Source organism: Erythrolamprus reginae, chromosome 7 (assembly GCF_031021105.1).
Source record: "Erythrolamprus reginae isolate rEryReg1 chromosome 7, rEryReg1.hap1, whole genome shotgun sequence".
In the NCBI taxonomy this organism is placed as follows: domain Eukaryota; kingdom Metazoa; phylum Chordata; class Lepidosauria; order Squamata; family Dipsadidae; genus Erythrolamprus; species Erythrolamprus reginae.
This window is the reverse complement of record NC_091956.1, coordinates 43,442,671-43,463,312: the sequence shown is the minus strand read 5'-3', so window position 1 is coordinate 43,463,312 and position 20,642 is coordinate 43,442,671.

Here is a 20,642-nt window from a genome sequence, read left to right as displayed (position 1 = left end):
TGAAATATTCACACTTTTTTGACCAAATCACATCACTAGTGTAAAGAAACTAGACAAGGGAAAACACGAGAATGTCTAAAAAATTATAATAATTTTATTGGACCCCAGAAAGAAGACAAGCCCTCTATAGGCTCTTTGGAATCATTCCAGTTATGTAATCTGACTCCTAATTGGATTTTTAAAATCCCCCCCCCCCAAAAAAAAGACAAAGATATCGGAATAAAATGCAGTTTGGCATTGTTATTCCTGAATTCAATTTCCAATCATTAGTGTCCACCACACTGACAAGAAAGGAATCCTAAACAATTGTTCTCTAGGATCAAATCATGTTACAGAGGTATTGAGCTTTAAGAGGAGACTTAGAGAAAATTTCATCAATGTATCTATCTTCCGCTATTGTCACAATAAATTTTTTGTGCACTTGTTTGTTTATTTATTTTATTCTGCCATGTACATATTGATAGTATACACAGATATAATTTTATATACTTATATAATTTTTATATATTTGTTTATATACATAAGATGGGTACTAATAACAGAGAAGCATTAGAACAGGGACTGTAGGCTGTAGGAATCAGGTGAGGTCAACAGTGGATAGTCTAAGGGCAAAATTTTGGGGGTTTGGTGACGAAACCACAGAGTGAGGTAGTGAGTTCAGGCATTAATTACTCGGTTGCTGAAGTCATGTTTTCTACAGTCAAGTTTGGAGTGATGTAGTTTGAGTTTGTATCTGTTGTGTGCTTGTGTATTGTGTTGGTTGGAGCTGAAATAGTCGTTGACAGGAAGGACATTGTAGCAGATGATTTTATGAACTATGCTTAGGTCGCATTGAAGGCAACATAGTTCTAGGCTTTCTAAGCCTAGGATTTCAAGTCTGGTTGTGTAAGATATTCTGTTGCGAGTAGAGGAGTGGAGGGCTTTACTCATAAATTATCTCTGAACACTTTCCAATGTATTTTTGTCTGAAGTATGGTGTGGATTCCAGACAGATGAGCTATATTCAAGGATTAGTCTGGTGAAAATTTTATATGCTCTGGTTAGTAGCGTGATACTACTGGAGAAAAAGCTAAGTAAGATTAGGTTAAACACTCTTGAAACCTTTTTGGTGAGGTTGTTGCAGTGGTCTTTGACCCTTATATGAGTATTCCAAGGTCTTTGACTGAGGGTGCTGCAAAGTCCCTGAGGGGAACGATGTCTTCAGAAGGACTTAGAGCAACCCCAGCCATGGGGGGTCACTCAAGAACGCGAATCCTAGAAAGAAAACTTGGACACATTTCTCTCCGGGTGAAATGACACAGTATTGAGCTGTGCACGTCCTTTTATTGGGGGGAATATGCAAATGGGACTGATTACACATACATGTCAAGTGATATGCAAACATCCAATAACATAACTCTGAAACATGACACAACTTCCAAGTCCTTCCTATCTACATATGGCACGTAACTAGTTTCTACTGAACAAATGTCTCTCATGGCCAATTTCCTGGGCCCCTTTGTTGTTAATACAGCTATCTCCTGTTTACCACAAAGCAAGGTCTTTTATCATAGCCTTCGTCCTGTTTACATTCTTGTTATTCGAGGAGAGTTGCTTTGAACCGTTTTATGGCCAGTCACTTCCTAAGCAGATTTCACCAGAAATGCAGACTCACTATGTGACCTTTATGTACAGTCCTGTTCTGGCTAATGAAGTCGGAGTGTATGAGGCATTTATGTCAGAAGTCCAGATATTAAATCCTATCCTAACATTATGCTATGGCTGCTACATTTCACAAAGTGAGGTTTTTCTGCAAGTTCTTGTCTATTCAGCTTGTATTCTTTTTGCCAATGTATATGACAGAGCATTTTTTGGTTGAGATTTGAAGTTGTTTGACGATTCTGACACAAAGTCAAGGTCTTTTTGGAGGATAGCAGTTTTATTACTGGTGTTGAAGAGTTTACATTATCAGCAAAGAGAACTCAGGTGCTTATGTCTAGAGAAGCGATGGAGGAAGAGTGGGTCCGAATCCGATCGAACACTTGTAAGAGCTTTTATTAAGACTTACAAAGTGGCGCTCAAGACGGCAAGATGCACGTACCAATCAATATCAACTTTATTTGATTAGTCAATCGACCATATCAAAGCAAGAAAAAGGACCACATCGGTCATCATAAAACTGTGACTGGTTAAAATACAGTAAAATTGGCTAAAATAGAGGGAATTTGAATAAATAATAAGTTAAAATGCAGTATAATAAGCTAAAATTGAGTAGTAAAACATGAGAATATAACTCGTGCAAAGGATTATATTAAACAAAACTAAGATACTGATATAAAATATTCTTAAGTAAGTTCATCTCCTTTGCATGCCACCCCAATATGTTCTATAAAACGTATTCTCATCTGTACAGCCCTGACTATAAACTTAGCGGTTCTAGAAACTACATATATATTTGTACCCTGAAGAAAAAATGATAATTGTTTATTACAGTCCCAGTGTATGATTTTGTCAAGTAGGGGCTGTAAATACTGAGGTCTTACTGAAGAGTATAGTTTACAATTGAGTAGCACATGTGCAATGTCTTCTATTTCTTTTTTTTTTTTTTTAAATCTCTTTATTAATTTTTCTTATGTCATTCCCATCACATATTATTTTGAATTACAGATTATACATATTCTCAGTTAACATTCTGACAGTAAGTTTTGACCGGTTTTCTTTCATTATATACATTGTATTTTATATTTTTAAATTCTAAAATCTATTACGTTCATTAATTATACACGGTAACTGTAGGTCGTTTCAATTGTACTGTTGTTTCATATTATGTTGCTTTTATGTTCTCTTTTGAACCCATTCGTGCCATTTTTGCCATGTTCTTTTTGATTCTATTAATTTATTTCCCTTAATTGAGTTCGTGAATTCGTCCATCTCTACACATGCATATATCTTATCTATAATTAAATCTTCCGTTGGTATCTGATCACTTTTCCAGAGTTGTGCTATCGCAATTCTCGTGGCGGTGTTAATATGTGTTGTGAGGAGCATTGTTTGTTTTGAATAATGTTTTCTCCAAACTCCTAAAAGCATAGCTTCCGGTGTGAGTTCTATTTCCTCTTTCGTGATCTCTGTGAGCCAAGTATGAGTTATTGTCCAAATTTTTTGTATCATGGGGCAGGACCACCACATATGGAAAAACGTACCTCTTTCCTTTTTACACTTCCAACATGAGTCTGATAACGTTGGGTGGATCTTTGCTAATCTCGCCGGTGGGAGGTACCATCTGTAGAATAATTTGTAATAGTTTTCCTTATATGCTGCCGAAAGGGTTATTTTGGATATTGTGGTCCATGTTCTTTCCCAGTCGGCAATATGGATGGCGTGTTGCAGATTTTTTTCCCACGCTATCATTGGTGTTTTGGTCGTATCTTTTATTCTTTCCTGTTCTAAAAGTATTTGGTATATTCTGCTTATTTGTTTGTTTTCATTTCCTATCAGAATCTTATCTAATGGGTTCATAGATTTTTGAATACCGGGTGTTTGATTGTCTTTTTTAAATCTGGATTCTATTTGGGCGTATGTCCACCAATCCATTTTATGATTTAATCTTTCCAGTTCTTGTCTAGATTTGAGTTCCCCGTTTGGGTGTAATATGTCTCTGTACTGGATGGTTTTGGCTATGTCGATCAAATTTGGGTAGATGATGGCTTCCATAGTGGAAAGCCATCTTGGAATTTTGTCGTAGTGTTTATTTTTAATTTCGTACCAGGTTTTTAGTAGTGATTTACGGATCAAGTGCCTGTCAAATATAGTTTGTTTTTGCAATTTATCTTTCCATAAATGCGCATGCCAGCCTGTTTGTAAGTCATGACCTTCTAATACAAGTATTCTCTTATTTTTTAAGTTAATCCACTCTTTTATCCAAATTAGGCTTGCCGCTTTGTAGTATAATTTTAGATCCGGGAGCCCCAGGCCTCCTCTAATTCTATTATCTTGGAGATACACATATTTTATTCTTGGCCTTTTGTTTTGCCAGATGAATTTGGAGATGATTTTATTGATTTCTTTAAAAAAATTTGGTTCCAAGTTAATCGGAGCTGTCTGAAAAAGATATAAAAATTTGGGAAGAATATCCATTTTTATTACAGATATTCTGCCTAACATTGATATTTGTAGGTCTTTCCATTTCTCTAAATTTTTTTTGGTATCTTGCAATAATTTGTCATAATTGTCCTTTTTAAGTGTAATTGTTTTGTTTGTTAATATTAATCCTAAGTACTTCATTTTTTTTGTAGTTTGGAGTTTAGTAGTTTCTTCTAATTTCCTAATTTGTCGTATACTCATGTTTTTTGTCATTAACATTGTTTTCTGTTTATTTATTTTTAGACCTGCAAATTCCCCAAAAATTTCAATTTCTTTGATTAGCTCTGGGCCAGAGCTGGTTGGTTCTTCTAAAAAGAACACCATGTCGTCCGCATATGCCTGTAATTTGTATTCTTCTTTTTTAATTTTAATTCCTTGTATATTTTTATTATTTCTTATTTTATTTAGTAGTAGTTCCTGTGTCAGTATAAATAATAAGGGTGACATTGGGCAGCCTTGGCGGACTCCTTTTTCTATCAAAATTGGTTTTGTAGTGTCTCCATTTATTATTGCTCTGGCCTTTTGGGTGGTATATATATTTTTGATAATGTTTTCAAATCTGTTACCTAATTTTAATTCTCTAATTAACTCATTTAAGTATTGCCAATTAACATTATCAAATGCCTTCTGGGCATCCAGGAAGACAAGAGCTATTTGTTTTCCTGGATGGGCTTCACCATATTCTAAGACGTCTAAAACTGTCCTGGTGCAGTTGAAAATTTGTCTGGAGGGTAGAAAGCCATTTTGGTCTGTGTTGATGATTTTATTTAATATTTCTTTTATTCTGTCTGCTAAGATTACCATAAAGATCTTATAATCCGCGTTAAGCAGAGAAATTGGTCTGTAGTTTTTTATTTTCTGTTTGTCTAACCCCTCCTTTGGTATCATCGTTATGTATGATTCTCTCCAGGATTCTGGAATTTTTGCTTGTTCTAATATTTCATTGTATGTCTCCAGTAATATGGGTTCAAATAGATCTTTATTTCCTTTATAGAATTCCCCCGGGAGTCCATCCGGCCCTGGGGTTTTATTGTTTTTTTGTTTTTTTAATGCTAATTGGATTTCTTGTAGAGTAATTTTTTCATTTAAAATTTGTTTATCGAGTTCTTCAATTTGTATGGTATTATTTTCTTGTATGTATTTAGTAATTTTTACCATTTCAATTGGTTCTTCTTTATATAGGTTGTTGTAATAATCTTGTATTATTTCCTTTTTCTGTTGTTCCATGTGTTGTATTGTCCCGTCTTTATCCTCTAATTGATAAATTAATTTTTCGCTTCTCATTTTTTTGATTTTCTGTGCAAGCCATCTACCTGGTTTGTTAGCTGTTTCAAAGTATTTTTGTTTCGTTTGTTTTAAATTTCTAATAAATTCTTGCTGTTCTAATATATTTATTTTGGATTTAGCTTCCCTTAGTGATATTTGTGTCTGTTTGTTTGTTGGGTTTTGTTGAAGAGTTTTTTCCAGGTTGGCTATTTTATTTACGTAGTGATTATATTCTGCCTTCTCTTCTTTTTGTTTTTTAGCTGTATATGATATAGTAACTCCCCTAGTATATGCTTTCAGTGTGTCCCATAGTATTTGAGTTGAGGTGGGTTGTTTCTTATTTTCCTCTAGAAATAATTTTATTTCTTTGTTTAGCATTTCTGTATATTTTTCATCTCGAAGTAGGTTTGTATTTAATGACCATCTTCTAAATTCTTTCTTTTCCCCCTGCCAAGTGATTGTTATTGGGTTATGGTCAGCCCACGTATTTGGTTCTATGTCAACAGATTTTATTTTTTTGTGCATATTCTTACTTAGCCATACCATATCTATCCTAGAGAAAGAGTTGTGTGGGGCAGAGTAGAATGTAAATTGTTTTTCATTTGGATGTATTAATCTCCACATATCTACCAGATCTAGTTCATCCGTCATTTTCTCAAATGTGGTTGGTAGTGTGGCTCTTTTTATTTTACTCTTGGTTTCTATTTTGTAGTCCAGTTTTTGGTTCACTATTCCGTTATAGTCTCCTATTATACATATATTTGTTTGGTTAAATTGTAATAATATTTCATGTATTTTTTTATAAAATTGTTTCAATTCATGATTTGGTGCATATATATTTACTAATAATATTTTCTCTCCTTTGATTTCTACTTCTACTATAATATATCTTCCTTTTGGGTCAGTTTTTATCTCTCTTGGGTTTAATTCTTTTTTCACATATGTGGCTACCCCTCTTTTCTTTTCTTTTTCATCTAGAGAAGTGTATAGCTCTCCCAATTTGGTGTATTCTAAATATTTTTTGTGTGCAAGTTTGATATGTACTTCTTGTAGACATATTATCTGTGCTTTCTGTTTCAGGAGTTTGGAGAAAACCTTTTTTCTTTTCTGATTGTTGTTGAGACCATTTATGTTTATTGAAATTAGTTTGGTTCCCAGTGGCATTTAGCTTTGAATGGGTAGAAAGAGAATATATAAACAAGAATAAAAGAATAAAAGAAAGAGGGCTTTTCCTTCTTGGTTGTTTTTAGTTCCTTTTGTTTGTTTGTTTCTATTTGTCTGCTGCTGCTGTTTGGGATCTGGTCTTAGCCCCTTCTTCCCTTTCTCTTTCTCCCCCCGTCTCCCCCGTCCTTCCACCTGTTTGTTTGTCAATTTCAATTTCTTCTTCTTTACTAGATTCTAATCTCTCCCCGCTCTCTAACTCTATCTCAGTGTTAACCAATTGTTCGTATATTTCTTGTGCTTTTTCAAGGGAGTCCACTTTAACTCTTCTGCCATCAATATTTATCATCATCCCTTCGGGATTAATCCATCTAAATGTAATTTCTTTTTTGTTTAGGACAGAGGCTAGTGTCTTATAATCTCTCCTTCTCTCTCTTACCTTTCTAGGGATTTGCTTTAATATATTTAATTCTTTACCCTTATATGTCATTTTCCTTCCTCTAGAAATTGCATATACCCTGTCTCTCATGATCCTTCTAGCAAATCTCAGGTGGATCTCCCTCGGGAGTCGGTTTCTACGGGCATAATTAGTGTTAATTCTGTAAATTTCATCCAGTTCACTTATTACCTCTTCCCGACTGGTTTGTAATATTCCTGAAATTATGGTTATCATAATCTCCCCTAAGTTTTCATTCTCTGTCTCTATCACATTTTGAAATCTTAAAAAATAAGAAGATCGTTCCAACTCCAGCTGAATCAGGGAGTTTTCGAGATCCTTATGGGATTCCTTAAGTTTTTGATCTACCTGTTCAATTTTTTTCTCACTCTGTTCTATTTTCTCTTCCACCTGTGTAATTTTTTGTTCATTTTTCTGTGTTGCAAGTTGTGCTGTTTCCAGTCTGTTTTCTAACCTAAGGATATCAGTTTTTAACTCTAGGTGGTTATTGGTAATAAGTTCTTGTAGTTTCAGCATTGCTTCTTGCATAACTGTCAATGTTTTATTCATATTTTGCATTAGTGAGGAACTTTCTTTCTCTTTTTCTTTCTCTGGATTTAACATATCATCTATTTGTCTTTGTGATGCTGAAGAAGCTGAAGATAGTGTATTTGAAGGTGTGGCTGGGGTTGTTTTTTTACCACCTCTGGGCTGGTAATTGGCCATTTCTTTTATAATCTGGTTTTGCTTTTCTAAAATATTATATATTCTATTCCATATGACCATAGGAAATATTTATGCACTTTAAAAGTTCTATTATTTTTCTTAGAAATGTTAACGTTTTTTACAAGGCTACAAATTCTATAATAATTAATTAAAATTTCTATAGCACTTAATGACTTAATAACTATTTTAGTATATTAAATATATCTAAATATCTAAATATAAGTATATCTGAGTATCAGTGTAGTTATAAACAATTAATCTATTAACAATTATGTAAATATATCTAAGAATCAAAAAAAATAATAATAAACAATTAATATTTTTATACTATATATATATATATGCTATATATATTTTTTTTTTTAAAAAGGAACACTGTATCTATAAGGCTATGTCTAAATCTATACTTATGTATTATCTATGCTATTAATCTATTAATACAGACTTCTATTTTATAATTTGTCTAAACACTTAATATATATGTATTAATTTAAATAAAAAGAGAACTAATAGGTTGTAACATAGAATATAGAAAAAAGGGAAGAAAAAGGAAGGAAAGAAGGAAATTTTTAACTTTTTAAATTGTGAAAACACTTTCTTTGCTGCTTAGCGTTTCCTACTCCCCTAATATGCAAGTTCCAAATCTTCTACTGCAACTTAATAGCCGGATATGATGTCAGTTCATTTACTGTTCTCTTCGCCTCTTGCAATTTGGCCGTTATTCTAAAGTCTTTTACTCCTGTCACAGTCTTTCTGCCGCCAGATAAGATCTTGTAAAGTCTCACTAGTTCAAGTAATCCAAAACCCGACAGCAGAGTCTCACCAAAACAAATCTTTCCTTTCTGTTTAGCTGTGTTCAGGGTCACTCTCTCTGTCAGATTTTTCTCCCTGTGCTGTTCCGGTTTCTCCGCTCACTTCTCCACTCACTTTTCTTATCGGCTGCTTGTCAAACCTCACCGTCGCTTCAGTTATAAATCACCGTCTCTCCCGTTGTATAATAATTATCCCGTTGTATAATAATTATCTGCTGCAGTTTAAATCTTCAAGGTTTTGATCACCACAACAAACAGAGAAATTTCCCACGTTGAACTCCGGCTCACCCAGGCAGTTTCCGGTTCGTAAATCCCAGCGAAAGTGAATGTCAATTAGATGTCTGCGTCAGTTTTGTTTTTTTTTAGGCAAAGATGAAAGAATCACAAAGTTGATATGCTTGGGAATATTCTCTTCCCCCTACAGAGATCTGATCTTCAGATATTTTAGTTCCAAATCTGGTCAGATATCAGGCATTTCCCTCCTCTCGCCTTCGCCGCTTTTACTAATTTAAGGTTTTTTTTTTCTTTCTTCCGATCTCCGATTGGGGGTGGGTGTTTTTCAAAATAAAAGTAAGTCTAATTTTAATTGTGCCAGGCTTGTTCTTCTTAAAGTTAACAACAACAGTACAAATATAAGCTGAAGATTGGAAAATCTGTTTATCTCACTTGCTTCCCTCTGCGGTGGCTCATTGAGGCTTCAGGTCCGCCATACTGGTGACAGCTTGACAGACGCCTTTGATCTCCGATAGAGAGGGTGTCCTTCGCACCGATTGTAAAATGCCTTTACCAATCGATGCCTGGATGATCCCTCATTACCCACGTCGCCCTCCAAACGAACTGTGCCCCGAAAGGTCTCAGAAATCGAAGGAAATAGCAGTCATGGGGAGGAGAGATCCTCCTCACAGCTGCTTCGCCCCTCCTTGCCAACCAGGAAGTCAAAACCTATATTGGGATGAAAAGCCTGGAAACTTCAGTACTGGCTTTTCACCTGTTAGTGCCAATATAGTATAACTAAATGAAATTGTACTTTGAGAAAACAGAATGCCTCTGAGTTCATTACTTGGAACCTGAGAATAACATTTTTTGTTTAAAAAAAACAGTTTAAGAGATCCCAAATTGATATAATTAAAATTTCTTACTTTTGAAAAGTTAATACTGGTTCAGTAAAGCATTTTTCTGTGAAGCATTAATCTTAATTTTTCTATTGAGAACACTAAAAATCAAATAATAAGAAAATAAATTTTTGTTGGCCTTTAGACAGTGACATTCCTGCTAAGATGTCAGTTAAGCTTAAAGCTGAAGCTTAAAACAGCTGTTAGTAGCAAACTAAACACTTGTTATTTTCCATCTCTGCATACTAATTTTCTTTAATGTACATTGATTCTTCTGTTTAACAAAAAGGGATTTCACTGGGTTTGCACTTTTTGCACATTTTTTAAAAAGAAAATTGAAACTGAAAAAGCTTAGAATGATTTTATTATATATTAAAAATCTAGTGCACTAATATTTCTCTCTATTTCTTGTTTTTTTCCTTACAATGAAACTGAAACTTGGGAAGACAAAGATAGAGCAGGGTAATTCTATGCTCACAGAAAGATAATTGAAATTTTCACCTAGTCTATCCCTAAACTGCACAATTGTGAAATATTCACACTTTTTTGACCAAATCACATCACTAGTGTAAAGAAACTAGACAAGGGAAAACACGAGAATGTCTAAAAAATTATAATAATTTTATTGGACCCCAGAAAGAAGACAAGCCCTCTATAGGCTCTTTGGAATCATTCCAGTTATGTAATCTGACTCCTAATTGGATTTTTAAAATCCCCCCCCCCAAAAAAAAAGACAAAGATATCGGAATAAAATGCAGTTTGGCATTGTTATTCCTGAATTCAATTTCCAATCATTAGTGTCCACCACACTGACAAGAAAGGAATCCTAAACAATTGTTCTCTAGGATCAAATCATGTTACAGAGGTATTGAGCTTTAAGAGGAGACTTAGAGAAAATTTCATCAATGTATCTATCTTCCGCTATTGTCACAATAAATTTTTTGTGCACTTGTTTGTTTATTTATTTTATTCTGCCATGTACATATTGATAGTATACACAGATATAATTTTATATACTTATATAATTTTTATATATTTGTTTATATACATAAGATGGGTACTAATAACAGAGAAGCATTAGAACAGGGACTGTAGGCTGTAGGAATCAGGTGAGGTCAACAGTGGATAGTCTAAGGGCAAAATTTTGGGGGTTTGGTGACGAAACCACAGAGTGAGGTAGTGAGTTCAGGCATTAATTACTCGGTTGCTGAAGTCATGTTTTCTACAGTCAAGTTTGGAGTGATGTAGTTTGAGTTTGTATCTGTTGTGTGCTTGTGTATTGTGTTGGTTGGAGCTGAAATAGTCGTTGACAGGAAGGACATTGTAGCAGATGATTTTATGAACTATGCTTAGGTCGCATTGAAGGCAACATAGTTCTAGGCTTTCTAAGCCTAGGATTTCAAGTCTGGTTGTGTAAGATATTCTGTTGCGAGTAGAGGAGTGGAGGGCTTTACTCATAAATTATCTCTGAACACTTTCCAATGTATTTTTGTCTGAAGTATGGTGTGGATTCCAGACAGATGAGCTATATTCAAGGATTAGTCTGGTGAAAATTTTATATGCTCTGGTTAGTAGCGTGATACTACTGGAGAAAAAGCTAAGTAAGATTAGGTTAAACACTCTTGAAACCTTTTTGGTGAGGTTGTTGCAGTGGTCTTTGACCCTTATATGAGTATTCCAAGGTCTTTGACTGAGGGTGCTGCAAAGTCCCTGAGGGGAACGATGTCTTCAGAAGGACTTAGAGCAACCCCAGCCATGGGGGGTCACTCAAGAACGCGAATCCTAGAAAGAAAACTTGGACACATTTCTCTCCGGGTGAAATGACACAGTATTGAGCTGTGCACGTCCTTTTATTGGGGGGAATATGCAAATGGGACTGATTACACATACATGTCAAGTGATATGCAAACATCCAATAACATAACTCTGAAACATGACACAACTTCCAAGTCCTTCCTATCTACATATGGCACGTAACTAGTTTCTACTGAACAAATGTCTCTCATGGCCAATTTCCTGGGCCCCTTTGTTGTTAATACAGCTATCTCCTGTTTACCACAAAGCAAGGTCTTTTATCATAGCCTTCGTCCTGTTTACATTCTTGTTATTCGAGGAGAGTTGCTTTGAACCGTTTTATGGCCAGTCACTTCCTAAGCAGATTTCACCAGAAATGCAGACTCACTATGTGACCTTTATGTACAGTCCTGTTCTGGCTAATGAAGTCGGAGTGTATGAGGCATTTATGTCAGAAGTCCAGATATTAAATCCTATCCTAACATTATGCTATGGCTGCTACATTTCACAAAGTGAGGTTTTTCTGCAAGTTCTTGTCTATTCAGCTTGTATTCTTTTTGCCAATGTATATGACAGAGCATTTTTTGGTTGAGATTTGAAGTTGTTTGACGATTCTGACACAAAGTCAAGGTCTTTTTGGAGGATAGCAGTTTTATTACTGGTGTTGAAGAGTTTACATTATCAGCAAAGAGAACTCAGGTGCTTATGTCTAGAGAAGCGATGGAGGAAGAGTGGGTCCGAATCCGATCGAACACTTGTAAGAGCTTTTATTAAGACTTACAAAGTGGCGCTCAAGACGGCAAGATGCACGTACCAATCAATATCAACTTTATTTGATTAGTCAATCGACCATATCAAAGCAAGAAAAAGGACCACATCGGTCATCATAAAACTGTGACTGGTTAAAATACAGTAAAATTGGCTAAAATAGAGGGAATTTGAATAAATAATAAGTTAAAATGCAGTATAATAAGCTAAAATTGAGTAGTAAAACATGAGAATATAACTCGTGCAAAGGATTATATTAAACAAAACTAAGATACTGATATAAAATATTCTTAAGTAAGTTCATCTCCTTTGCATGCCACCCCAATATGTTCTATAAAACGTATTCTCATCTGTACAGCCCTGACTATAAACTTAGCGGTTCTAGAAACTACATATATATTTGTACCCTGAAGAAAAAATGATAATTGTTTATTACAGTCCCAGTGTATGATTTTGTCAAGTAGGGGCTGTAAATACTGAGGTCTTACTGAAGAGTATAGTTTACAATTGAGTAGCACATGTGCAATGTCTTCTATTTCTGGTGCACCGCAAATGCATGTTCTCTCAAAATATGGTACTTGGTGGAATCGTCCGTATCTAACCATAGAATCTAACTGCTCAAATCTTGCTCTAGTGAGTGCTGTTCTATGGTATTGGGTCAGACCCATTGTCAGATATTTTTCTAGTTGAAAGGCTCTTTTGTTCTTGGCTAACCATTTCAGTGACCTGCACTTAGAAAGTACCTCCATATCAATTTGTGCATTAACATCTAAAACTCTTTGTTTAAATATTTCCTTGGCCTGATGTCCAGCTGAAAGCAGGTGTTGCATTGAGAAACCGAGATATAGGGTGCTTTGAGAGAGCTGGTTGACCCATGTAGTGGGTTTGGGTGTGCCCATCTGTTCTTCTAAGCACATTTTTGGGAGTCTGTCGGGTTCCATTGGGAGAATCCTCCACCAATAGTTGAAGACTTTAATAACTGTTAAACTGTAGATGGAATGGATGCCAGTTTCAGCTCTTACTGCTGCTGCGGATGTATTTCTGTCGGTCCCCAAGATGGTTCTTAGAAAGCATGCTTGGTTTTGTTCTAGTGGTGCAGCCTTTAACAGGCCCCACAATTCCGCACCATATGTTAGCACAGGTGCGGTTTTTGCTTTATAGACCTTCAGAATTGGGAGCAGGGAGCTTGGGTGGTTATAACTAAGTAATTTAATTAACGTTTTAGAGCGTGCTGTGGCCTTCATAGAACTTTGTTTAAAATGATTGGCCCAGGGCCCTGTATCTGTAAAAACCACCCCTAAGTAATTGAATCTGTCTGTTTGTTCTATAGGCTCCCCATCTAAATACCAGTTATATTTAACTCGCCTTTTCCCAAAAACCACCACTTTGGATTTGTGCTTATTAATGTTCAAGTAGTTAAGAGCACAATAATCACTAAATTTCCTCATCAGTCTTCTCAAGCCTACTTGGGAATGTGCCATCAGAACCATGTCGTCAGCATATAGAAGGATGTTAATATGTCTGTTGAGGATCTTTGGCATGTGCAGGTCTGTGGATTGGAGAAATCCAGGAATGTCATTGACATAAAGGTTAAACAACGTTGGGGCCAAGATGCATCCTTGTCTGACTCCTTTATAGGTGGGGATGCTCTGAGTAAGAGAGCCACTGACCCCGGTACGGACTTTCAGACATGTGTTTGTGTAGAGGGCCTTTATCAGGAATAGTAATCTGGGTTCCATGTTTAACTTGGCCAGCTTCTTCCATAAGATGTCTCTGTTTATAGAGTCAAATGCTGCGCTAAGGTCTATAAAAGAAGTAAATAAATGTTTGCCATCAGTTGTATATTTGGTAATAAGATGATGTAACACAAAGCAGTTATCTATTGTAGAATGTTCGTGTCTGAACCCGGCCTGTTCTTCCCCAATTATATTTTTCTCAATTACCCAGTCCTCTATTTTCCTCAAGAGATGTTTTGCATACATCTTAGCTGTTATATCGATCAGGCTTATGGGTCTATAGTTTTTTGGATCTTCCTTGTCTCCTTTTTTATGTATGGGAACTACAATGGAAAGTTCCCATCCTGCTGGGATGTGGCCGGTCTTGTCTATGTATGTAAACAGGCTTGCCAATAGTGGAGCCCACCAGTCACTATGTGTCTTAAAAAGTTCAGGAGGCAGGAAATCCTCACCTGGTGCCTTACTGGGTTTCAGTGACTGTATAATGCATTTAATTTCTGTCACTGTAACAGGTTTCCAGGTAGGAAGATTATCAAGGATCCGGGGCTGAGTCATCATCTTTCCTGAGTTATCTTGCTCAGGGGTAGCAAATAAGGTGGTATAGAAATCCTCCCAAATTGAGGCTGGGATGGGAATATCAAGTAGGAGCCTACGCTCGTTCAACAAGCCAGATGCAAGATTCCAAAATATAGCTGGGTTGGGCCCTTTTGCTGCATTTTCAAGCTTAGACCAGACTGCGGCTGTATATTGAGCTTTCTTATTAGCTATTAGTTTCTTGTAGTTGCGTCTGAGCTTTAACATCTTTGCATGTTTACTTGGTGTAGGATTTCTTTGGACCAAACGCATGACTGCTCTTAGTGACTTTTTTGAACGAGAACACTCGAGATCGTACCAATGTGATCTAATGGACTGTCGATTCCTGACTGGCAAGTTCTGTATAAAAAAGTTTCTTAGTGTGCTACACAAGTTAGAATATCCAATAAGGATTCTGTTTGGGTCTTGAGTGGGTGTAGCAACCATTTTCACCCAGGATTGGGCCCTCTCAGAGTTCATAAAACTAAAAATTGCCTTTGTATCCACCTTGCACCAATTGAGCCTCCTGGCTTGCCTCACTTCAAGGTTAGAAAGTAGTTTCTTGTCATGTGCTGTGGGTGGTCTTAAATCAGATTTGACATAAAAATTAACTGCAATTGGTTGATGATCACTATCTTCCCTTGTATAGATTTGGATATCTGAAAAGAAGTTTGATTTTTCCATTGAGACACATATATAATCCAAGACACTGCTAGACTTCCCAGCATGGAAGGTGAAGGGATATATAAAGCAGCTGCTTTTGCCTCCTAGTATGTGAAGGTTACATGTGTATGTCAAGGAGATCAGATTGGAGCCCGCCGCGTTCCTTTTAGAGTCTCTGGAGTGCCAGGGTGGGTCCTTTGTCAAATAGGTCTCCGGAATAATGCCCAAGTGTACATAGTCTTGCAAGGAGGCACCCACCCTAGCGTTAAAGTCTCCCAATAGGATCACAATGGCTTTGTGATATTTTATATTTATCTCCACGATTGTCTTTTCTAATTGCACCCAGATGTCAGGGGAAAAACATGGGGATGAAGATGGGGGTAAATATGCATTTAGCAGCACTACTTCAGTTGATTTGTATTTGAATTGAATAGCTTGGAAGTAGTAGGGGTCTTCTCTAAGGGCCAATTGGTGCCCTTGCCAGCCCATCTCTGCCTTAGCAAATACACATAATCCCCCAGAGGCCCGCCCTTTTGACTTAAATTTACGAGCGGGTGTAGACCAGGCTCTAAAGCCTGTTAACTGGGCTTCTTCATCACTGGTGGTTAACCATGTCTCTTGGAGTGCTATAATGTCAAATTTGGAGAGGAAATCCAATAGGTCTCCATCTGACATCCTGTTCTTCCAACCGGATATATTCCATGACAATATCCGAATAGAACTTTCTTGTTTTTTTTCTAGAGGGGTGATTAGCATTGTGTTGGGGTTCATAGATGAATGATGTGGCTTATATAGTCAATCTGCAGGTAAAATAAGGTCCAGCATTCCTTCAGTGTCTAAAAAGACACATTGATTAAAATTTTGTCTTCCTTTATCTTTCTCTTGCTGGTGAATGAGGCCAGAAACGCTGAGTAGAGGCTTACATGTGCCTGAGTTGTTGGAAAGGGCATCACTTTTTAAGTGAGCTTGGCTACAGGTGTCCATCTCATATTCCTGTTGTAGCCCACCGGCAGACTCTGATTTTGAGGCCCGGGTTATTAAGCAATCAGAGTCTTCCTCTTGTCTACCAGCAATATCTAATGTGGTCTGCATGCCTGAATTCATCCTAGCAAGGGAAGGGACATTAATGCCAGCAGGATCTTTCTCAGGACCGTTGCCATTACCTGTAGCAGTTGGTGACACTAGGTCAATTAGTGGATTGACTGTATTTTGTGTTGCCACTAGGGTCTCTCTCAAGGCATCTAATCTTCTAATAATATCCATTTGCTCCAAATCTGTCAAAGTACCAAATGTTTTGGTCAGACTTCCCTCCAATGGGTCCTCTGTATCTGGACCAACAACTCCCAAGGGAATAGTTGATAAAATACCCTTGTGATTGTCTGGGGTTGAATTGAATCTTTTATTCTTTAAAGTGACAGTACTCTCTGGGCTTGTTTGGTTTAGGAGTGGTCTGAGTTCCTCTGAGTGGAACACACGCTTTGGGAAGATTGAAAAATGACAGAGAAAGGGTCTCATTCTAAACAGCATACTAGAGATTGTGGGCTGCCTAAAGGTAAGTAAAATTCGCTTGCAATCTCTACTGGGTGAGAGCCATTCAGCCTTCTCCAGATCAATCAGCCTCCTTTCACAACGGAGTAACTGACTTAGGGATAGGATGATTGCTTTTTTTGTTCCCCAGCGTCCTCTGTTTATACTATTATTTGATATTTGTAGGGTGATTTGCTTGGGTTGTAAATAATAGTTGTAGTTCAAATGCCTCCCTTCCTTGTCTGTGTAACCTCTAAGCACCCTTTTCTCACCCTTAGCCATCTCCGTGGTCTGCAGTCTCCGCTCATCAAGTTGATTTTCAATAAACTTCACGAGGGCCTCTTTTAACGAATCAACCTTTGCTTTAACTGTGGTCAGCAGTTCAAAGATGGAGAATACGGTTTGTGCTGTTAGCAAGCTTTGTCTTGATAAGAAGTCAATTATACTCTCATTATTCAAGTTTGTCAAGTTTGGCTTCTCACCCCCCTCTTTTGAAAGCTCTGCAGCTGGGCATAGGACAGGAATCTGTTCAGAGGTGAAGGAGGGATCCTCCTCCTCTGCAGAAGAAGCGAGATCTATGAGATGTTGGCTTTCGATCTCTGCTTGTTCGTCCCATTCCAATGCCTCCTGTTCTCTTGAAGAGTTGAAAGGTGTTAGGTTACTCACAGGGAGGGGCTGCCTGCTTCTCAGATAGCTGTCGACCTTCTGTTGTTTCAAAGGCTTTGGTGAAGTTTGTGATGCAGAGTATGTGCGTTGCCTCTTCTTGCTTTTTCCCATGTTAGTTAATTGTGAAAACCTCCGGTGCCCAGCTCTCCTTTTCTCTGTCTTGCTTCTCGGCCTCTTTTTAAATTGTATAATTTATAAAAAATTATTTAAAAAAGCCAAGAGGAACTGCTGCAAACACATTCCACCCGGTATGGATTTTAAAAAGTTTTTTAAAAAATGAATTAAAAGTATAAAATATGTTGTTAAAATGTTAAAATGTAAAAATGAAGTTAAAAGTTTAAAATAAATTAAAATTAATTTAAAATTTAAAAATATAAATGAGTTAAAAAATAGAACCTGTTTACTTTTGGAGGAGCTCTTTGGAGTCAGTGCTGCCTGTCCTCCATCTTGGCTCCTCCTCGATGCACGTACCATGCCACCTTGATTGCATCAGCGGATCCCGCCCGGCTGCTCTGTTTAGGGTGACCCGCTCCCTTCTATATCAGGGGGGAGTTGGGGAACCCTTGCAGGGCAGTGCCGAGGAATTTAACTCGTTTTTCGCTGATAAAGTCGCTCGGATCCGAGCGGAACTCGACTCCAATTGCATAGCAGTATCGGCTGACAATGAGTCAGTCGAGGCGACTGGGGCTAAACGTCTTTGTCCATCTGTCTGGGAGGAGTTTGACTTGGTGACACCTGATGAAGTGGACAAGGCCATTGGAGCTGTGAGTTCCGCCACCTGTTTACTGGATCCGTGTCCCTCTTGGTTGGTTTCGGCCAGTCGAGAGGTGACACGGAGCTGGGTCCAGGAGATTGTCACCGCCTCCTTGGGGAGGGGGTCCTTTCTGGCTCCTTATAAGGAGACACTTGTGCGCCCCCTCCTCAAGAAGTCTTCCCTGGGCCCAGCTGTGCTTAATAACTACCGTCCAGTCTCCAACCTTCCCTTTATGGGGAAGGTTGTTGAGAAGGTGGTGGCGCTCCAACTCCAGCGGTCCTTGGAAGAAGCCGATTATCTAGGTCCTCAACAGTCGGGTTTCAGGCCCGGTTACAGCACGGAAACTGCTTTGGTTGCGTTGATGGATGATCTCTGGCAGGCCTGGGACAGGGGCTTGTCCTCTGTCCTGGTGCTTCTTGACCTCTCAGCGGCTTTCGATACCATCGACCATGGTATCCTTCTGCGCCGACTGGAGGGGCTGGGAGTGGGAGGCACTGTTCTCTAGTGGTTCTCCTCCTACCTCTCCGGTTGGTCGCAGTCGGTATTAGTGGGGGGTCAGAGGTCGACCTCTAGGTCTCTCCCTTGTGGGGTGCCTCAGGGTCGGTCCTCTCCACCCTGCTATTTAATATCTACATGAAACCGCTGGGTGAGATCATCCAAGGGCATGGGGTGAGGTATCATCAATATGCGGATGATACCCAGTTGTACATCTCCACCCCATGTCCAGTCAACGAAGCAGTGGAAGTGATGTGCCGGTGCCTGGAGGCTGTTGGGGACTGGATGGGTGTCAACAAACTCAAACTCAACCCAGACAAGACAGAGTGGCTGTGGGTCTTGCCTCCCAAGGACAATTCCATCTGTCCGTCCATTACCCTGGGGGGGAACTATTGACCCCCTCAGAGAGGGTGCGCAACTTGGGTGTCCTCCTCAATCCACAGCTGACATTGGAACATCATCTTTCAGCTGTGGCAAGGAGGGCGTTTACCCAGGTTCGCCTGGTGCACCAGTTGCAGCCCTATTTGGACAGGGAGTCATTGTTCACAGTCACTCATGCCCTTATCACCTCAAGGCTCGACTACTGTAACGCTCTCTACATGGGGCTTCCTTTGAAAAATGTTCGGAAATTCAAGATCGTGCAGAATGCGGCCGCGAGAGCCATCGTGGGGCTTCCCAGATTCGCCCACATATCTACAACACTCTGTGGCCTGCATTGGCTGCCGATCAGTTTCCGGTCACAATTCAAAGTGTTGGTAATGACCTTTAAAGCCCTACATGGCATTGGACCAGAGTACCTCCGGAACTGCCTGCTACCGCACGAATCCCAGCGGCCGATAAGGTCCCACAGAGTTGGCATTCTCCGGGTCCCGTCGACTAAACGATGTTGTCTGGCGGGCCCCAGGGGAAGAGCCTTCACTGTGGCGGCCACGGGCCTCTGGAATCAACTCTTCCCGGAGATTAGAACTGCTCCCACCCTCCTTGTCTTCCGTAAACTACTTTATACCCACCTGTACCGCCAGGCATGGGGGATTTGAGACATCTTTCCCCCAGGCTTATTATAATTTATGTTTGGTATGTATGTGCTGTTTGGTTTTTAATTATGATAGGGTTTTTAGCTTTTTAATATTAGATTTATGCCATTATAATATTGTTTTTATTGTTGTTGTGAGCCGCCCCGAGTCTTCGGAGAGGGGCGGCATACAAATCTAATAAATGATGATGATGATGATGATGATGATGTGAACACAAAGGTCATTTATATGGAGAGTGTTGGTCATAGTACACTGCCTTGAGGTACACCACTGTTAACAGGAAAAGGATTAGATAGGGCCACTTGTCTGTTTGATAGAAATGCAACTATCCAGTCATGTAAGAGTCCAGAGATGCCATAGTACTTGAGTTTTACAAGTAGTTTATCGCGAACCACAGAGTTGAAAGTTTTACAGAAGTCAATGCAAATTGCTTCTATTGATTTGCCCTGATCGAGATGTGTAGTCCATTTATTTATTTATTTATTTATTTATTTATTTAATTTATATGCCATCCCTCTCCAATGACTCAGGGCAGCTCACAACATGTCTAAACAATATACAGTATACATATCTAAAAATCGAATTAATATGGCTAAAATGTCTTTCAAAACCCTAACAACATTTAAAATCACTCATTCCCATTCACACAGCAAAGCATACTTACTCTCGTCAGCCAGGGGGCAAAGGTCTAATGGCCCCAAGCCTGGTGGGACCATTAAAGACCTAGATAGGTCTTTAAACTCTTACGGAAGGTGAGGAGAGTGGAGGCAGTGCGAATCTCTGGAGGGAGCTGATTCCAGAGGGACAGGGCGTCTGCAAGGAAGGCTCTTCCCCTAGGTCCCACCAAATTACATTGTCTAGTTGATGGGACCTGGAGAAGGCTGACTCTATGGGACCTAACCGGTCGCTGGGAGTCATGCGGCAGAAAGTGGTCCTGCAGGTAATCTGGTCCGATGCCCTGTAGGGCTTTATAGGTCTTAACTGACACTTTGAATTG